Source organism: Cervus canadensis, chromosome 1, assembly GCF_019320065.1.
Source record: "Cervus canadensis isolate Bull #8, Minnesota chromosome 1, ASM1932006v1, whole genome shotgun sequence".
Taxonomy (NCBI): domain Eukaryota; kingdom Metazoa; phylum Chordata; class Mammalia; order Artiodactyla; family Cervidae; genus Cervus; species Cervus canadensis.
In genome coordinates this window covers 59771390-59793066 of record NC_057386.1, presented here as the reverse complement: position 1 = coordinate 59793066, position 21677 = coordinate 59771390, and positions in this window count along the sequence as shown.

Genomic DNA, 21677 nt, shown 5'->3' with positions numbered 1-21677 from the left:
CCATAGACGGCAGCCCACCAGGCTCTGCCGCCCCTGGGATTCTCCAGGCAAGAACACTGGACTATGATATTCATAATTAAATTACTACTCAACAATTTCTAAATAATGAAGTTCATTTATAAACATTAACCAAAAATCTGTTCTACAGTGTATAAAAAACAGTTATTATATAATTTCATTCATGAAAAATGTATACATAATAGAAAAACCAAATGCAAACGTATGCTATAAAAGTATACAGAAAAAATATCTGCAAGAATACACATGCCACACTGCTCATGATGTAGTTATGAATTACCTGATTAATGAAACATTTAAAAGTTAAAGTGTTCAAAGTCACATATAGTAAACATTTTAAACTGTGGAAAAATGTAATCTGAAAAGAAAGCATTCTTCAACACCTTTACTCCTAATTCAGTAGAGGTAACTTGATAGAAACATATATGTAATACATATAATTGCAAATTGGAAACTTTTTCCTTAGCTACACCATTCTGCAGTATTTGTAGATCAGCGCATTTAGATCTGCCCCTATGCTTTTCAATGGTAAGTTTCATTGGCTCAGTATTTTATTTAACTAGTCCCCTACTGGTGGATATTCAGATTGTTACTGTTTTTAATAAAGAGGAGAATTTAGAAACAATGTTCCAACAAATATCCATAAACAAATACCTTTTTTCCCTTTTCTCCCATAACACCAGGAAAAACTCCTAGAGTCAAAGGATAAACATTTTTTTTTTAAGATTTATTTATTTATTTATTTTTTAATTAGTTGGAGGCTAATTACTTCACAACATTTCAGTGGGTTTTGTCATACATTGATATGAATCAGCCATATTCACATATGGCTGATTCGCAGAGTTACACATATTCCCCATCCTGATCCCCCCTCCCACCTCCCTCTCCACCCGATTCCTCTGGGTCTTCCCAGTGCACCAGGCCCGAGCACTTGTCTCATGCATCCCACCTGGGCTGGTGATCTGTTTCACCATAGATAATATACATGTTTCAATGCTGTTCTCTTGAAACATCCCACCCTCGCCTTCTCCCACAGAGTTCAAAAGTCTGTTCTGTACATCTGTGTCTCTTTTTCTGTTTTGCATATAGGGTTATCGTTACCATCTTTCTAAATTCCATATATATGTGTTAGTATGCTGTAATGTTCTTTATCTTTCTGGCTTACTTCACTCTGTATAATGGGCTCCAGTTTCATCCATCTCATTAGAACTGATTCAAATGAATTCTTTTTAACAGCTGAGTAATATTCCATGGTGTATATGTACCACAGCTTCCTTATCCATTCATCTGCTGATGGGCATCTAGGTTGCTTCCATGTCCTGGCTATTATAAACAGTGCTGCGATGAACATTGGGGTGCACGTGTCTCTTTCAGATCTGGTTTCCTCAGTGTGTATGCCCAGAAGTGGGATTGCTGGGTCATATGGCAGTTCTACTTCCAGTTTTTTAAGAAATCTCCAGACTGTTCTCCATAGCGGTTGTACTAGTTTGCATTCCCACCAACAGTGTAAGAGGGTTCCCTTTTCTCCACACCCTCTCCAGCATTTATTGCTTGTAGGCTTTGGATAGCAGCCATCCTGACTGGAGTGTAAATTGTACCTCATTGTGGTTTTGATTTGCATTTCTCTAATAATGAGTGATGTTGAGCAAGGGATAAACATTTAAAACTTGGATTTGATTTGGCAAGTTAGACAGATTTGGCCAAATTTTTCTCAGAATGGTGAGGTATTGCATGTTGTCTCTAACAGGGTGTGAATGTTTCCCACACTCTCAACCAGACTGTTCAACTTCATCAGTCTGATGCATAAGATGACATCGTGTGTTGTTTTAATTTGCATTTTAAAAATTATGAGTGAAACTGATCATATTTTTCCTATGCTGTTTGTATTTTTGTTTCAGTGAACCACTTGCTATTATCTTTTGCACCCCCCCTTTTGCCCCAACATATTTGTTTAGCAGTGATTTGAAGCACTCTTTGTATAATAAGGAAATTAACTCTTTATTATGAATCAAAATTAGAATCCTGCAATGATTCATAATTAGAGTAAATAGTTTTGTGTGTGTGTTCCAGATTTTTTATTAACTATATTCTTATTTTGGTAAAATATTTATAGCATATCATTTGCCATGTTCCCCATTTTTAAGTGTATGATTCAGTGGAATTAATTACATTCACAATATTATGCAACCATCACCACTATTTATTTCCAAATATTTCATTTCCCAAAGCAGAAATCTTTACCCGTTGAACAATAATTCCCTACTTCCTCCTTCTCCAGACCCCTGGTAACCTCATGGCAACCTGATCCAACCTGGTAAGATCATGGCATCCAGTTCCATCACTTCATTGCAAATAGATGGGGAAACAATGGAAACAGTGACAGACTTTATTTTCTTGGGCTCCAAAATCACTGCAGATGGTGACTGCAGCCATGAAATTAAAAGATGCTTGCTCCTTGGAAGAAAAGCAATGACAAAACTAGATGACAAAGTAGAGACATTACTTTGCCAACAAAGGTCCATCTAATCAAAGTTATGGTTTTTCCAGTAGTCATGTATGGATGTGAGAGTTGGACTATAAAAGAAGCTGAGCACTGAAGAATCAATGCTTTTGAGCTGTGGTTTTGGAGAAGACTCTTGAGAGTCCCTTGGACTGCAAGGAGATCCAACCAGTCAATCCTAAAGGAGATCAGTCCTGGATGTTCATTGGAGGGACTGACGTTGAAGCTGAAACTCCAATACTTTGGCCACCTGATGCGAAGAGCTGGGTCAATTGATAAAACCATGATGCTGGGAAAGATTGGGGGCAGGAGGAGAAGGGGACGACAGAGGATGAGATGGATGGATGGCATCACCGACTCGATGGACATGAGTTTGGGTGGACTCCCGGAGTTGCTGATGGACAGGGAGGGAGGCCTGGTGTGCTGCAGTTCATGGGGTCGCAAAGAGTCAGACACGACTGAGCGACTGAACTGATATACAGTATGTGTGTGTGAGTGTATATGTATACATATGTATATATACATATACACTCACACACACGTAACCATTTTTGCTTTAAGCAGACTGCTCCTCACCCTACTTAATAAGGCTTATATCTCCTATCTGTAATCCCACAGCAAACATGGAGAAGTGCACAGCAGCAGCAACAGAACGAAACGAAAGGAAAAGAAGTGTCCCACACTTTGACTACTGTGAACAATTCTGTGGTGGACATTGTCAGGTAAGTACCTGGCTCAGTGCCTGCTTTCAGTCCTCTTGGTTGTGTACCTACAAAAGGAATTGCTGTGTCTTATAGTAATTCTTTTAGCTTTTTGAGGAAGTGCCAAACTGATTTCAGCTACATTATTTTGTATTTCTGCAAGCAATGTTTGGGATTCCAATTTTCCCACATTGTTGTTTGCTGTTTTCTTTTTCTGAATATAATATGTATGATGTGGCATTTCATTGGGGTTTTTTGATTTGCATTTCTCTGTTGACTAATGATGTTGAGCACTTTTTCATGTGCCTGTTGTCTATTTGTATGTTTTCTGTGGAGAAATGTCTTTTGAAATTCTTTATACATTTTTTTAGTTTTTTTAAAATGTTTTTGAGCTGTGAAAGTGAAAGTGAAGTCACTCAGTTGTGTCCAACTCTTTGTGACCCCGTGGACTCTAGTCCCCCAGGCTCCGGCATTCATGGGATTTCCCAGGCAAGAATACTGGAGTGGGTCACCATTTCCTTCTCCAGGAGATCTTCCCAACCCAGGGATCTGTTGAGTTGTAGGAGTTCTTTATTTATTCTGGATATTAAACCCTTATTCCATATATAAGCATCAAATATTTTTCATTCTCTTTTCATTTTCTTGATAGCATCTTTTGATGAACAAAGGTTTTCATTTTAATCAAGTCCAGTTTATCTTTTAATTCTTTTGTTCTCTGTGCTTTTGATGTCATATTTTTAAAAACTGCCAGATTCAAGGTTATGTAGATTTGCCTCTACATTTTCTTCTAATAGTTTCACAGTTTTAGTTCTTAAATTTAGATTTTAATACATTTTCTATAGTTTTTTTCTTTCTTTCATTGAATGATCTTGGAATCTTTGTTGAAAATTGATCGATTATTAATGTATGGGTTATTGCTGGGATTTCAGTTCTATTTTACTGTTCTAAAGCCTAGCTGTATGCTGGTATCATAATATTTTGATTACTATAGCTTTGTAGCAAGTTTTGAAATCAGGAAAAAGATGAGTCTTCCAAATTTGTTCTTCTATTTCAAGATTATTTTGGCTATTCTGGGCCACCTAAAGTTCTATACGATTTTTAGGATGAGTTTTTCCATTTCTGAAAAAATACTGTTAGGATTTTCATAGTGATTGCATTGAAACTGTTTGTCACTTTGGATAGTATTGTCATCTTAGCAATATTGTCTTGCAGTCAGTGAACATAAGATGTCTTCCCAGTTACTTAGGTCTTCTTTAATTTTTTTTCAGCAATGTTCTTCAGTTTTCAGTGTACAAGTCTTGCACTTCATTGATTAAATTTATTCCTAGGTATTTTATTCTTCTGATGCTATTGTAAGTGTAATTATTTTTGGAATTTCTTTTATTCTGACTCCAGAACAAACACTCATTTGTTGCTAATGCTTAGAACTGTAAATCATTTTGTGAGTAGTTGTATATCCTGAGACTTTGCTAAATCTGTTTATTAGCTCAATTGGTGTATTTATGCATTCCCTAAGTTTTCCTAGATGTAATATCATGATTTCTATGAATAGCTTTACTTATTTCTTTTTTATTTGAATGCCTTTTATTTCTTTTTCTTGCCTAATTTCTCTTGCTCTGTATCTGTTCATAACATATATTTATACATCAAAATATTTGTTTTTTGCACTACATATGTACTCTTTTTTATGAAAAAATTTATAACAGACTACTATTTTGCTATCTGCTTTCATGACACACAGTCAAAGGTTTTAGCATAGTTGATGAACAGAGGTGGATGTTTTTCTGGAATTCCCTTGCTTTTCCTATTATCCAGCTAATGTTGTCAATTTGATCTCTAGTTCCTCTTCATTTTCTACACCTAGCTTGGACACCTGGAAGTTCTTGGTTCGCATAATGCTGAAGTTTGGGTGCAAGATTTTAAGCTTGGGAGATGAGTGCAATTGTCTGATGGTTAGCACATTCTTGAGTACTACCCTTCTTGGGAATTGGGTTCAGGATTGACCTTTTCCAGTCCTGTGGCCACTGCTGGGTCTCCCAGATTTGCTGACATATTGAATGTAACACCTTGACGGCATCATCCTTTAGGGTTTTGAATAGCTCTACTGGAATTCCATTGCATCCACTAGCTCTATTAGCAACAGGGCTTCCTAAGGCCCACTTGATTTCACACTCCAGAATGTCTGGTTCTGGGTGGCTGGCCACACCATAGTAATTTGGTACATTAAGATATTTTTTGTACAGTTCTTCCATGTATTCTTTCCATCTTTTCTTAATCTCTTCAGCACGTACTAGTTCACTACTGTTTCTGTCCTTTAATGTGCCCATCTTTGGGTGAAATATTCCCTTGATATTTCCAGTTTCCCTGAAGAGATCTCTAGTCTTTCCCTTTCTGTTACTTTCTTCTCATTTTATGCACTGTTCACTGAAGAAGGCCTTCTTGTCTCTCCATGTTATTATTCGGATATACCTTTCCCTTTACCCCTTGCTTTTTGCTTCTCTTCTTTCCTCAGCTACTTGTAAAGCCTCCTCAGGCAACCACTTTGCCTTCTCGTTTTTCTTTTTCTTTGGGATGGTTTTGTTCACTGCCCTGTACAATATTACTGACCTCGGTCCATAGTTCTTCAAGCACACTGTTAACTAGATCTAATCCCTTGAGTCTATTCATTACCTCCACTGCATATTCATTGGGGATTTGATATAAATCATGCCTGGCTGGCCTAGTGGTTTCCCCCATTTTCTTTAGTTTAAGCCTGGATTTTGCAATGAGAAGCTGATGATCTGAACCATAGTCAGCTCCAGGTCTTTTTTTTTTTTTTTTTTTGCTGCCTATATACAGCTCCTCCATCTTTGGCTACAAAGAATGTAATCAATTTGATTTTGGTGTTGACCATTTGGTGATGTCCATGTATAAAGTCATCTCTTTTGCTGTTGAAAAAGGGTATTTGCTATGACCAGCGCTTTCTGTGGGAAGAATTCAGTCAGCCTTTGCTTCATTTTGTTCTCCAAGGCCAGACTTGCCTGTTATTCTAGATATCTCTTGACTTCCTACTTTTGTGTTCCAATTCCCAATGATGAATAGAACATCTTTTTTGGGTGTTAGTTTTTCTAGGTGAGGTCTTCCAGGTCTTCACAGATCTGTGGAGAAACTCCAAAGAAACTTCCGTTTCTTTGGCTTCAGTGGTAGGGGCATATACTTGAATTACTGTGATGTTGAATGGCTTACCTTGGAAACGAACCAAGACCATTCTGTTATTCTTGAGGTTACACCCAAGTACTGCATTTCTGACTCTTTTGTTGATTATGAGGGCTACTCCATTTCTTCTATGGGATTCTTGCCCACAGTAATAGATATAACGGTCAACTGAATTAAATTTTCCCATTCTTGTCCATTTTAGTTCACTGATTCCTAAGATGTCAATGTTTATTCTTACCATCTCCTGCTTGACTACATCCAATTTAACTTCATTCATGGACCTAACATTCCAGATTCCTATGCAATACTGTTCTTTGTGGCATCGGATTTTACTTTCATCACCAGAGACATCCATAACTGAGCATCATTTCTACTTTGGTCCAGTCGCTTCATTCTTCCTGGGGCTATTAGTAGTTGTTCTCTGCTCTTCCCCAGTAACATATTGGACAATTTCTGACCTGGGGGACTTATCTTTCAGTGTCATATCTTTTTGTCCTTTTGTACAGTTCATGAAGTTCTCATGGCAAGTGTACTGGGGTGGTTTGCCATTCCCTCCTTCAGTGGATCATGTGCCTGCAGCCATGAAATCAGAAGATGATTCCTTCTTGGCAGGAAAGCTATAACAAACTTAGATAGTGTGTTGAAAAGCAGAGACACTACTCTGCCTAAAAAGGTCCATATAGTCAAGTCTATGATCTTCCCAATGGCCACATACTTTTGGGAGTGTTGGACCATAAAGAAGGCAGAACACCAAAGAATTGACGCTTCTGAACTGTGGTGCTGGAGAAGACTCCTGAAAATCCCTTGGAACAGCAAGGAGATAAAACCAGTCAATCTTAAGGGAAATCAACCCTGAATACTTATTGGAAGGGCTGATGCTGAAGCTGAAGCTCCAGTATTTTGGTCATGTTATATGAAGAGCCAATTCATTGGAAAAGTCTGTGATGCTGGGAAAGATTGAGGGCAGAAGGAGAAGGGGGTGTCAGAGCATGAGATGACTGGATGGTATCACTGATACAATATCCACGAACTTGGGCAAACTTCAGATGATGAGGGACAGGGAGGCCATGTGCCTCCATGGGGTTGCAAAGAGTTGGACATGACTGGGCAACTGAACAACAACAATAGCAACATATTATAGAGCTTCTTCTTTTTTCAGTCCAACATATATATATCTAACTCATCTTAAAAATTGTTGGATAGTATTCTAATTATAAATACCATAGTTCATTTAGCCATTTCACAAATAATGGGTATTTAGGTTATTTCCAATTATGTGGCATTTATATTTTAACTTTATGTTGTCTTTTTTTCTTATGCAGCAGTCTCAAACCTTTTATATATTCAAATTCATTACATTTTTTTCTTTGGTGTTTCTGGATTTGGGGTGATGCATGGAAAGTCTTTCTTTATATAACTTAGCATAAAATAAAACTAATATATATATATATATATGTTAAAAATCATTCTTTGTTCTAGAGCACTTGTCAATTTATCTTATATGTTTAAATTTTTAGAAGTTTAGGAATTTATTTTGTCTTAAGGAATGTGGGAGTGATCAGTTTCATTTTCTTTGAAATGACTATTTGGTTTTCCCAACATCATTCATTAAATAGTCCATCAACTGGGAGGTACTTATAAAAGAAATATAAAGTTCAAGTTAAAAAATGACTAGGGCATTTTTACTCCCTGAAAGTTTAAAAGGTTTATTCTAGAGCATGAGTTTCGTGACAGAAAACTACTTATCAATCAGAACTGAATTGGAGCCAGATTAGGGAACTACTGCCAGCCCAGTGTGTGATGCTATGGTTTCTAATTTGGGTTCTTTGCTCCTTCCCTTTAATTCAAATATCCCTCAGGCCAACTGAGTTGCTACCTCAACCATAATGAAATATTTATAAGTTCTCCAAAATTTCTGTGTTTTCTCCTGCTTCATTTCAAACACACATATCAGAACATCCAGGAATCATTTTCGACTGTCAGCTGAGAATAGAAAGCTGAAAATGGGAAAGGGTTGAACGGAGACCAGAGAATTGGGCTTATGCTGGAAACTAGAACATTATGCAAGGGCATAATTGGGAGAGTTATGGACATTTGTGAATATAGTGTGCTCAGTGCATGTAGAGATTAAGCCTAAAAGCAGGAGTCTAAGGGCAAATATTAGAGCAGACTTTATAATGATTAGCCAGGAGACAAGGAATAGAACATCAAGGCTGCATTTTGTCACTCCGCTTATTTAACTTATATGCAGAGTATATCATGCAAAATGCCAGGCTGGAAGAAGCACAAGCTGGAATCAGATTGCCAGGAGAAATATCAATAACCTCAGATATTCATATGACACCACCCTTATGGCAGAAATAGAAGAGAAACTAAAGAGCCTCTTGATGAAGGTGAAAGAGGAGAGTGAAAAAGCTGGATTAAAACTCAACATTCAAAAGACTAAGATCATGGCACCCAGTCCCATCACTTCATGGCAAATAGATGAGGAAAAATGACAACAATGAGAGATTTTATTTTCTTGGGCTCCAACATCATTTTGGATGGTGACAGCAGCCATGAGATTAAAAGATGCGTCCTCCTTGGAAGAAGAGCCATGACAAACCTAGACAGCATACTAAAAAGCAAAGACATTACTTTGCTAACAATGGTCCGTACAGTCAAAGCTGTGGTTTTTCCAGTAGTCATGTATGGACGTGAGAGTTGGAGCATAAAGAAGGATGAGTGCCAAAAAATTGATGGTTTCAAACTGTGAAGCCTTCTGTGAGTCCCTTGGACTGCAAAGAGATCAAACTAGTCAATCCTAAATGAAATCAACTCTGAATATTCATTGGAAGGACGTGATACTGAAGCTGAAGCTACAATCTTTGGCCACCTGATGTGAAGAACCGACTCCTTGGAAAAGACCCTGATGGTGGGAAAGATTGAAGGCAGGAAGAGAAGGTAAAAACAGAGAATGAGATGGTTGGATGGGATCACTGACTCAATACACATGAGCTTGAGCAAGCTCTGGGAGATGGTTAGACAGGGAAGCCTGGCTGCTGCAGTCCATGGGGTCGCAAAGAGTCAGACATGGCTTAGTGACTAAACAACAACAACAAAGGAACAGAAAAAAGGCAACAGCAGTGATTTTATTTCACTTTCCCATGTTGCCTATCGGTGTCCCACACTGGAGGACTTTAGCAAATATTTATTGATGAATGAATAAATGAATGAGTGAGGAGTGCTGAACATACACTCAAACTCTAGCTTCCCTGTGATCTTGGGAAAGTCATTTAAACACTCTGGCCAGTTTTCTGAACTGTAAAATGCAAGCAATAATATTTTACAAGCCCATCTCTGAGGATTGTTATCAAGACCAAAATAGAAATGTTGCTTAAAAATGTGTAAAGATTTTATAAATTGTCACATCCACATAAACGCTGTACATAGGATCCTTCTTAGGAAGAGGCAGGATATACACATGTCCATGTATAAATGTACATGTTATTCCTTTGTGTCTTCTGTTTTTTCTCCTTTATAACACTCTAAGCAACTTAATTTTCATTTATTTTAAAGAATAAATTCGTCTCTAGCTTATATTAACAAGAATGCTGTAAACAGCAAATCATCACATGTCCTGTTTTATGTCACCTTTGTACAAACAACTTCAGAGACTGAAATTACAAACTTTTCTAAATATTGGAAAATCAAAATAATTATTTTATAAGTTGTTGGAAGATACTTTCAAATGTCTTTTAAATCTCAGCACACAGAATTGTGAATTGTATTTTAAAAGAAAAAATTTTTCTTAAAGCCTAGAAAGTAATTAAATGAGATATCACTGCAGAAAGCTGAAAGCCTCATCTTCTGGTTATTTCTGAAATAAGGAAATCCTCCATGGAAATACTAAGAACTAACCTGGCTGGATTTCAGGGCCTGAGACTTAGCTTTGGAGTTGAATCAGGCAGGAACAGAGATCAGATGAGACCAGCTCTAAATTACTAAGTAGCAGCCATGATTTCCATGAAGTGTACAAAATTCATTTCATCCTGAGTTTCTGTAAATGGTTTTTCTAAACTTTCAGAGTAATTTTGCTTTTGGTCTAAATCTTCACATTTGGTACCTATCCAAGGACAAATTATTTTTGGAAGTTTTAGCAAATTTGTTCTCCCACTCTGAATTAGTCAGCAAAACCAATATAAAATTTTTATGTCTTCAAAAACAAGTGTGTTTTTAAATATCAGGCACAAGAACTACTGGAGAACACAAACCAAGAACTTGGGAGAAAGTGATGGATAAAGTCTAAAATTTCATAGGTCCTGAGGACCTCTAATAGAACATTTTCACCCAAATTTGAAGTTTTTTTGCAATTGGATTCTATTTGTGGTACACAGTGCTCTGAAAGATACAAACATTTATGGAACAAATAAATGGAAACTACAGAATATTTCCAATTGCTTATAATATCCTTAAATTTCTTTCCAGAAAGTTCATAAGCCAAAAAATAATTTGACACACTATAATAACCTTTTGACTTACTTTTTCTGACTGTTGATTGAAAGGAAAATTTTCAATGACACATCTCTGGGAATCTAAGACAGACTTAGCTATAAAGCTTTATTTCAAAGCTGAATTTGGAATATATACATTCCTGATAAAGGTACGGGGAAACTTAAGAGGTTTGTAAAAAGGTCAAATTTGAAATTTGATTTAAAGCCAAGTTAGAAATCAATATCGGCTTTCCTGGTGCCTCAGTGATAAAGAATCCACCTGCTAATGTGGATCATTCTCTGATCGGGAATGATTCCACTTGCTGTGGAGCAACTAAGCTCGTGAACCACAGCTATTGAGCCTGTACTTTTAAAGCCCAGGAGCCACAGGTACAGAGCCAATGTGCCACAACCACTGAAGCCTGTGAGCCCTAGAACCTATGCTCCACAACAAAAGAAGCCACCACAGTGAGAAGCCAGAACAGAGCAACTAGAGAGTAGCCCCTGCTCTCCACAACTAGAGAAAGCCCCCACACAGTAATGAAGACCAAATGCAGCCAAAAATAAATAAATTTTTAAAAACTATCAATGAAAGTGTTCGCTGCTAAGTCATGTCCAACACTTTGTGACCCCATGGACTGTAGCCCACCTTCCAGGCTCCTCTGCCCATGGAGTTTTCCAGGCAAGAATACTAAAGTGGGTGGCCATTCCCTTCTCAGGGGGTCTTCTGTACCCAGGGATCAAATTGGGGTCTTCTGCATTGCAGGTAAATTCTTTATTGTCTGAGCTACCAGGGAAGCCCAAAACAATCTCCAGTATCAGTAGCTAAAGAGAATGAGAGTGAATAAAGAGATCTCACTTTAAAATCAATAATAAATATTAATTAGGCACCTATTGTTTGCACCTGTAGGGAGTTAAAATGGACAAGAAGGACATGTGCTGATCTTCTCCTTCAAGAACACCAAAATCACAACTAGCTGCTGAACAACCATCAACAGGAGGATATTGAAATCCACCAAGAAAAGAGATATCCCACATCCAAGGACAAAGGAAAAACCTCAACAAGGCAGTAGGAGGGGCACACAATCATGTTAAAATCAAACCTCATACCCACCAGAGTCTCTTGGAGGGCACAAATAAAACTGCTTATGTGCACCAGGATCAGGGAAAAGGAACAGTGATCTCCCCCAACAGGAGACTGAGCCAGACCTGCCTATGAGTGTTTGAAAGTCTCCTAAAGAGATGTGGGTCAGCAGTGGCCTGCTGCAGGAACAGGGGTACTGGCAACAACTGGGAGACATGGCTTGTTGGCCTAAGTCCTCTTGGAGGAGATCACCATTAGCTCTACCATTGGAGCTGAACCTGCACCTCTTTTTTTCAAATAAAAAGTTTATAGTATTATCAAGTTCAAGCTTGTACTGCTCACTGCACAACAGGACAATAAATTGAGAGACAAGTTGTTGGGGCAAGGAATACCAATTTTATTCAGAAAACCAGCAGACCAAGAAGATGGTGGACTAATGTCCCAAGGAACCATTTTCTCTGAGTTAGAATTCAGGCTTCTTTAATATTAAAATGAGAGGGAGTAAAGTCAAACATTTCCTGGTTGCAATCAGCCTTCAGAGAGGACTTGTTTATTTCTTCTTTCCTGCAGTCTTCACAGGTGGGTCTGCTCTGGATGTTTCCTATGAGTAAAACAAAGCTAAATGTCCATTATCAGGAAGGTAGAATTCCCATGAATGGGCCATTGTGTATAATTAAGCTTATAGGCAAATCATTTTAATGACTAACTTGTCATTAAAGTTTGACTTCTGTCGAATACAAAGGTTCTTCCTTATTGCGTGTGTGGTAAGTTGCTTCAGTTGTGTCTGACTCTGCAACCCTATGGATGGTTGCCCACCAGGCTCCGCTGTCCATGGGACTCTCCAGGAAAGAATACTGTAATACATTGCCATGCCTGTCTCCAGGAGATCTTCCCAACCTGGGATTTGTCTCCAGCATTGGCAGGCAGGTTCTTTACATCTAGTGCCACCTGGGAAGCCCTCTTCTCTATTACAGGGAGACAAAGGTGATGTGTAATCACAGATGATTTCTACCCTAAAGTGTAAGTAAGTCCTTTAGCCTACCAAGTACACCATCATCATCCCAGGTCCTTCCAATGAATATTCGTTGATTGAACCCTAGAGGGTTGATCTCCTCTAGGATTGACTGGTTTGATCTCCTTGCAGTCCAAGGGACTCTTAAGAGTCTTCTCCAACACCATAATTCAAAAGCATCAGTTCTTTGGCACTCAGCCTTCTTTATGGTCCAACTCTCATACCCATACCTGACTACTGGAAGAAGCATAATTTTGACCATATGGACTTTTGTTGGCAAAGTAATGTCTCTGTTTTATAATATGCTGTCTAGATTTGTCATTCCTTTTCTTCCAAGGAGCAAGCGTCTTTTAATTTCATGGCTACAGTCACCATCCACAGTGATTTTGGAGCCCAAGAAAATAAAAGTCTGTACTGTTTCCATTGTTTCCCCATTTACCATCACCACAACACACATCCACAACTGGCCATCATTTCCACTTTGGCTCAGCCTCTTCATTCTTTCTGGAGCTAATTCTCTGCTCTTCCCCAGTAACATAATGAACACCTACCAACCTGGCAGGCTCATTACCCAGTTTCAAACCTTTTTGCCTTTTTATACTGTTTATGGGGTTCTCAAGTCAAGAATACTGAAGTGGTTTGCCATTCCCTTCTCCAGTGGGCCAGGTTTCATCAGAAGTCTCCACCATGACCCATCCATTTTGGGTGGCCCTGCATGGCATGGCTCATAGTTTTATTGAGGTACACAAGGCTGTGATCCATATATTCAGTTTGGTTGTTGATGTTCAGTTGCTCAGTCATGTCTGACTCTTTGTGATCCCATGGACCGCAGCACGCCAGGCTTCCCTGTCCTTAACCATCTCCTGAAGCTTGCTCAAGCTCAGTTTGGTTAGCTTTCTGTGATTGTGGTTTTTGTTCTGTCTGCCTTCTGATGGAGAAGAATAAGAGGCTTGAGAAAGCTTCCTGATGGGAAAGACTGGCTGTGGGGCAAACTGGGTCTTGCTCTGATAGGTGGGGCCATGCTCAGTAAACCTTTAATCCAAATTTTCTGCTGAAGGGGAGGTGCTATGTTCTTTCTCTGTAGTTTAGCGTGAGGCCGAATTATGATAGGGGTAATGGTGATAATGGTGACCTCTTTCAAAAGGACTTATACCAGCATGTGCGGCTCCCAGGACTGTTGTATTCAGTGTCCCTGACCCCATGGCAGGCCACTGTCACTCACATCTCTGCCAGAGACTCCTGGACACTCACAGGAAAGTCTGGCTCTGTCTTTTATAGGGTCACTGCTTTTTCTCCTGGGTCCTGGTGCTCACAAGGTTTTGTTTGTGCCCTTCGAGAGTCTGTTTCCACAGTCCTATGGAAGTTCTGCAATCAAATCCCACTGGCCTTCAAGGTCAAATTTCCTGGGGTTCTCAATCCTTTTGCTGGATTTCCAGGTTGGGAAATCTATTGTGGGCCCTAGAACTTTTGCAATATTGCAAGAACTTCTTTGTATAATTGTTCTCTAGTTTGTGGGCGTTCTGCTCAGAGGCTGTATGGTGGGGCTAATGACCACCTCCTCCAAGAGGACTTATGCCACATGCCATGCCTCCCAGGTCTGCTGCAGCCAGAGCCCCTGTCCCACTGGCAGGCCACTGCTGACCCATGCCTCTGCAGGAGACACTCAAACACTTAAGGGAAGGTCTGGTTCAATCTCTTGTGGGGTCCCTGGGTCCTGGTGCACAACATTTGGTCTGTGCCCTCTGAGTGTCTCTGGCAAGCATGAGGTTTGGATCTAAATGTGATTTCGCCCCTTCTACCATCTTGCTGGGGGCTTCTCCTTTGCCCTTGGGCATGGGGTATCTTTTTTTTGGTGGGATCCAATATTTTCCTGCTGATGGTTGTTCAGCAGCTAGTTGCCCTTTTGGAGTTCTCACGGGAGAAGATGAGCACATGTCCTTCTACACTACCTTCTTGAAAGCAATATACTGTACACGTTGACATAATAACTAAATGTTGTATGTGAACCTTGATTGTGTTAAGTAGTTAGAATAGGAAAAAAAACGGCCCAAAATGGTGGTGGCTAAAAGACAAAGGGAACAAAGGAAAAATCCACAGACCAGAATGAGAACCTCAGGTGAAACAGACACTCCCCTTTCCTGGCTAGCCATGATTTGCATAGGGCAGGCTCAGAGGGGAGGAGACAAAATGTATAAAAAGAAGAAGTCAAGCTGGGTTGGGGTCTTGGCTCTCCTTTGGGGTCAGCCTGCTTGAGGGTATACTTTGCTTGCAGAATAAAACTCTGAGCTGTAACCAAGCTGTACCCCTGGTCCACTGTTTCAAATCTTTGCTGCAGTGAGACAGAACCAAGGAAATTACACACTCTCCCTACATATCTGGTGCTATGACCTGGATATAACCTAGCTGAGGCAACCTTGGCTCAGCCCCAGTGAGGCAGAGACCAAGCACAGAAGAAGCCCAACGTGGCAAAAGTTCATGCTGTGGAAACTGCAGAAAAAGAAACCCAGTGCAGTGGAAGTGACAAGAAGCCCAGCATGCTGGAAACCAGGACAGCAAGCACACACTCAGCAGAAAGCTCACACGGCTCAGTCTCAGATTCCAGAAGACCTCCAGTTAGGGTAAGAAGTCCTCACCCCTATGGCTGGAAGGACATATGGCTAACAAAATCCATTTATTTACAATCTCTCATTTCTTGTTTCCTTGAACCCTCTGCAAACAGTGGGCACAACCGAGAGACTCTGGTAGGGGTTACTCCCCAGTGTGTCCTGAAGGCTCCACTATCTGCTGTGCCCTAGTAACTGTTGTCCAAACAAGTGAGAGTTCTTCTCTCCTTAATCTCCTTTGTCCCGAGGATCAGGCCAATGAAAACTGTGGGCACAGGTCAGGCATTTAGCAGTTTTTCCAGCAGGTTATGAAGGGGACTCCTTGGCACATTCTTCCCACTGCTTTTTCCTCCCATCCTTCAGCTCCTCTCTCAATCTATAGCACTGTTTACAAAGTATTGGGCAGGTCATCATCTTTCCATTTCCAAAAGTTGTGCTTGAAACCGTTTACCTAAGGCTGAAACTCAAATCCATGTGACCGGGACTCTGTGCTGTGTTGTGCTTAGTCGCTCAGTCATGTCTGACCAGGACTCCAGCCTGGCCAAAACCCATGGTGCCTGGTTTTAGGGCCTAATGAAGCTCAGATTCTTGATGTCTCATTGCAGAAAGAATTCAGTGAGAGACACAGGGATAGGTAAGGGGTAGATTTGTTCAGATTCAGAGAGAAACACACTCCACAGAGTGTGGGCCATCCCAGAAGGCGAGTGTGGTGGCTGTGAAATGTGGTGTGGTTAGTTTTTAGTGGCTGGGCAATTTCATGTGCTAAGTGGGAGGATCATTCCAACTATTGGGGGACTGCCCACTCTTTGTCTTTTGATAAATGCCTTGGAACTGTCCTGGCACCTCTGGGTGTGTCATTTAACTGGCAGATTGAGGATCAAGGCTTAGTTGAAGTCGACTTGTCTGCCATCTTGGACCCATTTGATTTAATTGGTTTATGTTATGTTCTTGGGTTATGTCATTCTCTCAAAAGTTGTGCCCTGCCCCCTTCCCTCCTGTCTCATGCTCTTTTTGTGAACCCTGTCTGGGACCACAATGTTGCCTCTACAATCTTCTGGCAGGACAATCAGAAAATAAGGAGTCCCAAAAGGGAGGGGTTATATGTATACCTATGGCTGATTCATGTTGAGGTTTGACAGAAAACAGCAAAATTCTATAAAGCAACTATCCTTCAATAAAAAAAAAAATTAATTTAAAAAAAGAAAAGAAAATAGCTGGCACTTGTGTGGGAAAGATGGTAAAATAGGCAATCCCTCTAGAGATTAGGCCTTCATCTTCCATGTTTCCTACAACATGTGTGACAACAGCACCGCTCAGTGGATGCACTAGGGCGGGTGACAGACACATAACACCTGCTAGAAGTCCATCTGTTGGTGGCATCCCTTCAGGGGCATTTGGGCTACCAGGGACAACATTTGCCACTTTGGGAGTTAGCTACGCAGGCCATTTGGGCCCAAACCCTTACCACCCTTCTCCTAAAGCTGTGAATGTACCCCCTGGATCAAATCTCCACTCCACTTTATTGAAAATCAGTTGGTTGCCTCTTGTCATTTTGTCCTTAGGCCACTTTGCCTCAACTCCTACAACCACAACCCTGCCCCTTCTGTAGGCAACACCACTCCACCCAGCCAGTAACCCACTCCTTTATCATTACTTCTGTTATTACCTAGAGTGGATCTATGACAATGAAATGTTTCTCTTATGGAGGACTAGGGGAGGAAATCAGGGACTTACATTCCCACAGAAGGGTTAAGAGAATTAGCCTTGCGGCTGTTTTGCCAGGTTCCCAGTCTCAGGGCACAGGCTTGGATTGCTTTACATCACAGTGGACAAACTGACAATGAGTTAAGATTACAACCCCTTAATCCTACCCAGCATTAGTTATGCTGGAGACACCCAACTCCAGCCCAGGGGGCCCAAGAGGTCGACCTGTCTCGACCTTCCTAGAGATCTGGTCCCTAGGAGGTTGTCATACTTCAGCCTGCTTGGGGATCCACCAGCCCAGGGGTCCCAGGAAGTTGACCCTTGGAAGCTGATATGCCTTGACCTGCCTGGGGATTCAATCTCCAGGAGGTTGACGTGCCTCAACCTGCCTGGGGATCTGCACCCTGACCCAGGGATGCCTGGCTCCCAGGTTGCAACAGTACTGGGTAGGATAAGCTTCAGAAAGACTCACCCCTAAGGAAGTCCACCCATGGAAATAGTAGGAAGCATATTAGTTGTGGTGCTATGTCCAGTCTCAGCAACAACTCAGGAACCCAACAAGAACCTGATTGCCTTTCTGGAAAGGCTAAAAGAGGCCCTCCAAAAGTTTACCAATCCGGACTGACACTCTTACAAGAGACAGGTGATTTTAAAGGACAAATTCCTGTCCTAATATGCATCAGATATAAGGATAAAGTTTCAACAGCTACAGCAGCAGAACCCTGCTTCCACTTTAGACAAAATGGGCCAGATGGCCACCAATACCTTTTATAACAGAACATAAGAGGGAGGTCAAGGCCCAGGAAAGGGAGAGAAGGAGAGACTAGTCATGCCCAGATGTTGGCTGCCCTCCAGGGAAGCGCTATGGCAAACTCCGAGTCCTTGAAGGACAAGGCACGAGATGAATGCCTAATCTGTAGACAGGTGGGACATTGGGCCAAAGAGTGTCAAAATCGTGGTAAACTTCCTAAAACAACTTGCTACAAATGCTGTCAATTGGGACACTGGGCAGTACGGTCTCAAGGTCAAGTGCCAAGCCTTCACTCACTATGGTTCAACAGGACTGAAGTGGCCCACTCCAGCCAGCCTGCCTGTCATAGATGACCATCACGGGGCTGGAGCCGAGGGTACAACTGAATGTGGCAGGTAGACCCAAGAATTCTTTTGGTTGACACAGGGGCTACCCACTCTATCCTGACCTCCTACTCCAGAGCCTTCTCCTCCCAAACCTATACCATTTTGGGTGCTACAGGAAAAACAATTACAGAAAGATTCACCTGAGCCCTTCTTTGTTACTGGGATGGGCAAATATTTTCCCCACCAGTTTCTGGTGGTCCCTGAGTGTCCTACTCCCTTATTGGGAAGAAATATACTCACTAAGCTGGGAACCACCCTTGTGATGGGAAGATTTTCAGCCCCTAGAGCCTTACAGCTTCTGGTTACTACCCGTTACTCCCTCTCCAATAGGGAGGGACCAAAAACTATGGGAGGCTCCAGGAGAGAAACAACAAACAACCTGGACATTATTACATCAGCGGTTCAGAGATACTCCTCACCTGTTTGGATAGGCTCTTAGCTATGATTTCTTAGATCTGGATCTGGGACCAAATGAGAAAATATTACAATATGTAGGTGACCTACTAATCTGTAGATGAGGGAAATGCCCAGTAAAGTGTGATTCAAATTCTAAACTTTTTGGCAGAGAGGGGATATAAAATCTCTTGTGCTAAGGCATAGATGGTTCAGACAAGGGTCACTTACCTGGGAGTTCAGATTATGCCTGCGTCCAGGAGGCTGTCCACCGACCGAGAACAAGGAATCCTGCAGTTGCCTTTCCTCACAACTCTAAAACAATTGTGAGCTAACCGGGTATTGCAGGATCTGGATACCCAACTATGGTCTACCGCCCAGCCCTTACGTGAAAGCTTAAAGGAACTGGATGATTCAATCCCATTGAAGAGGGGAACTCCTCAAAAGGAGGTAGAGGCTACTTTAGTGTACAAGCCTTAACTCAAGTACCCACCTTGAAGTTGCCAGACGCAGAAAAAGCATTCCAACTATGTGTCCACGAAAAGGAAGGAATAGGCTTGGGAGTGTTAAGTCAAAGGTTGGGACCTGAGCCCCAGCCAGTAGCTTACTTATCCAAGAGGCTTGACCCAACCACCTGAGGCTGGCCTCCCTGCCTTTGAAATATTGCAGCTACTGCAGTCCTGATAGAAGATGCTTTAAAACTCTCTCTTGGGAGAAAACTAACTATTTTTACCAGCCACCAAGTGAAACAACTCCTGAATGGGAGAGGCCATTTATGGATGTCCGATCAAAGGATCCTTAGGTATCAAGTAGTGCTGGTGAAAATCCAGGCTTGACTATATCCCCTTGTGAGGCTCTTAACCCAGCTACCCTCCTGCCTACCCCCAAGGGCTCTCTCCCCTTTCACTCCAGCCTAGAAACTTTGGACCATGGACAAAACCCTGAAAGGGATTGCCCAAAGATCCTCTGACCAATGCTGAGGAAATCTGATACATTGATAGAAGCAGCTTTGTCTTGGATGGAAAAAGAAGAGCCAGATATGCAGTAGTCTCCAATTTCGAGACCATAGAGGCTAACTGTTGCCACCAGGTACATCAGCCCAATTGGCTGAGCTCATAGCTCTGACTCGAGCTTTAAAGCTGGGAAAAGGAAAAGAGTAGCCATCTACAGTGACTCCAAGTATGCCTTTCTGGTGCTACATGCACATGCTGGAAAGGAAGAGGCCACTTGACCACCAGAGGGTCCTCAATCAAGTATGGTGCTGTAATCAATCAATGGTGCTATCCTCAATCAAGTGTCCTGCCATAAAGGACACCAAAAAGGGAGCATGGAAGAGGCACGAGGGAACCAAGCAGCTGATCAGGCAGCTAAGAGAGCAGCATTACAGAACCATGACATAATAGGGCTTGCCACCCTAGTTCCACAGATTAATTTGCCAGAAACTCCTTTATATACTGAAGGTGAGACTCATAAAGCTAAGAGTAAGGGCTTTCAAGAAGATCATATGGGATGGTTCCAAAAGGAGGTACTTGGGCTATCTTGAATGAGATGTGTTGTTTCTGGCTAAACCCCTCCAGCCAAGTTGAAGAAAGTCTCACAGTCCTCAAGAAAAATATTCAGATCCTACAGGATCTCAAAGAATGAGCTGGAGAGTCCTCAGGGTGGCTATAATCTCTCCTTGGGGATCTTTCTCCCAGTGAGGGGGGATTTGGAGTTGACTAATGTCCCTACTAACCCCTATTAGCACCATATTGACACTACTTATAATTATTCCATGTAGTATCAATTATTTAACTCATTTTGTCTCTGCCAAGGTCAACAAGCTACAAAATGCAGTGCTAGTTCAACAAGGATATATAAAACTATACCAACCGCAGAAAACATCTATCATTCACCCTTAGACGGATACCACTATAAGGACTCTGAGGCTTGAGACTAGCAAGAGGAGAAGCCCAATGCCCCTTGCTGACCCAGCTTAGCAGGAAGTAGCCAAAGAGACCTCGGTGCCCCTAATCCCAAAGAATTGGGCCTCCCATCTCTTGAGGGGAATATTTTAGGTAGTTAGGATAGGAAAAAGGAGTCTAAAGTGGTGGTGGCAAAAAGACAAACAAAGGGAAAAGCCCACACAAAGGGAACAAAGGAAAAATACACAGACCAGAGTGAGAAACTCAGGCGAAACAAACACACCCCTTTCCTGGCTAGCCCTGATTTGCATAGCACAGGCTCAGAGGGTGAGGAGACAAAACATTTAAAAAGAGGGAGCTAAGACATGCTGGGGTCTCTCCTTTGGGTTCAGCCTGCCCTCATGCCTCCAGGGTGTACTATCCTTTGTGCAATAAAACTCTGAGCTGTAATGGAGCTGTAACACTGGCCCACCATTCAAATCTTTGCTGTGGTGAGACAGAACTGAGGAAATTACACACTCTCCCAACAATTGGATCCTAGATGGTTGGGTGAAGGGAAGCAACAAAACATACATTTGCAGGACAATTTGGAAATTTTTGTCATGGATTTGCAGTTATGGAATTACTATTGGTTTTCTTAAGCATAATCAATTATTGTAGTTAAGAAGGAAAGTGAACGTTGCTCAGTTGTGTCCAACTCTTTGTGACTCCATGATCTGGAGTCTGCCAGGCTGCTCTCTCCATGGAATTCTCCAGGCAAGAATAGTGTAGTGGGTTGCCATTCCCTTCTCCTGGAGATCTTCCCAACCACGCATGGAACCCAGGTCTCTTGCAGGTGTATTTTTTACCATCTGAGCCACCAGGGAAACCTGCAGTTAACATGAAAACATCCTTCCTTTTAGGCAATGAACTATCTAGAAAAAGCTTCACTTTGAACTCAATCTACCTTCAAAT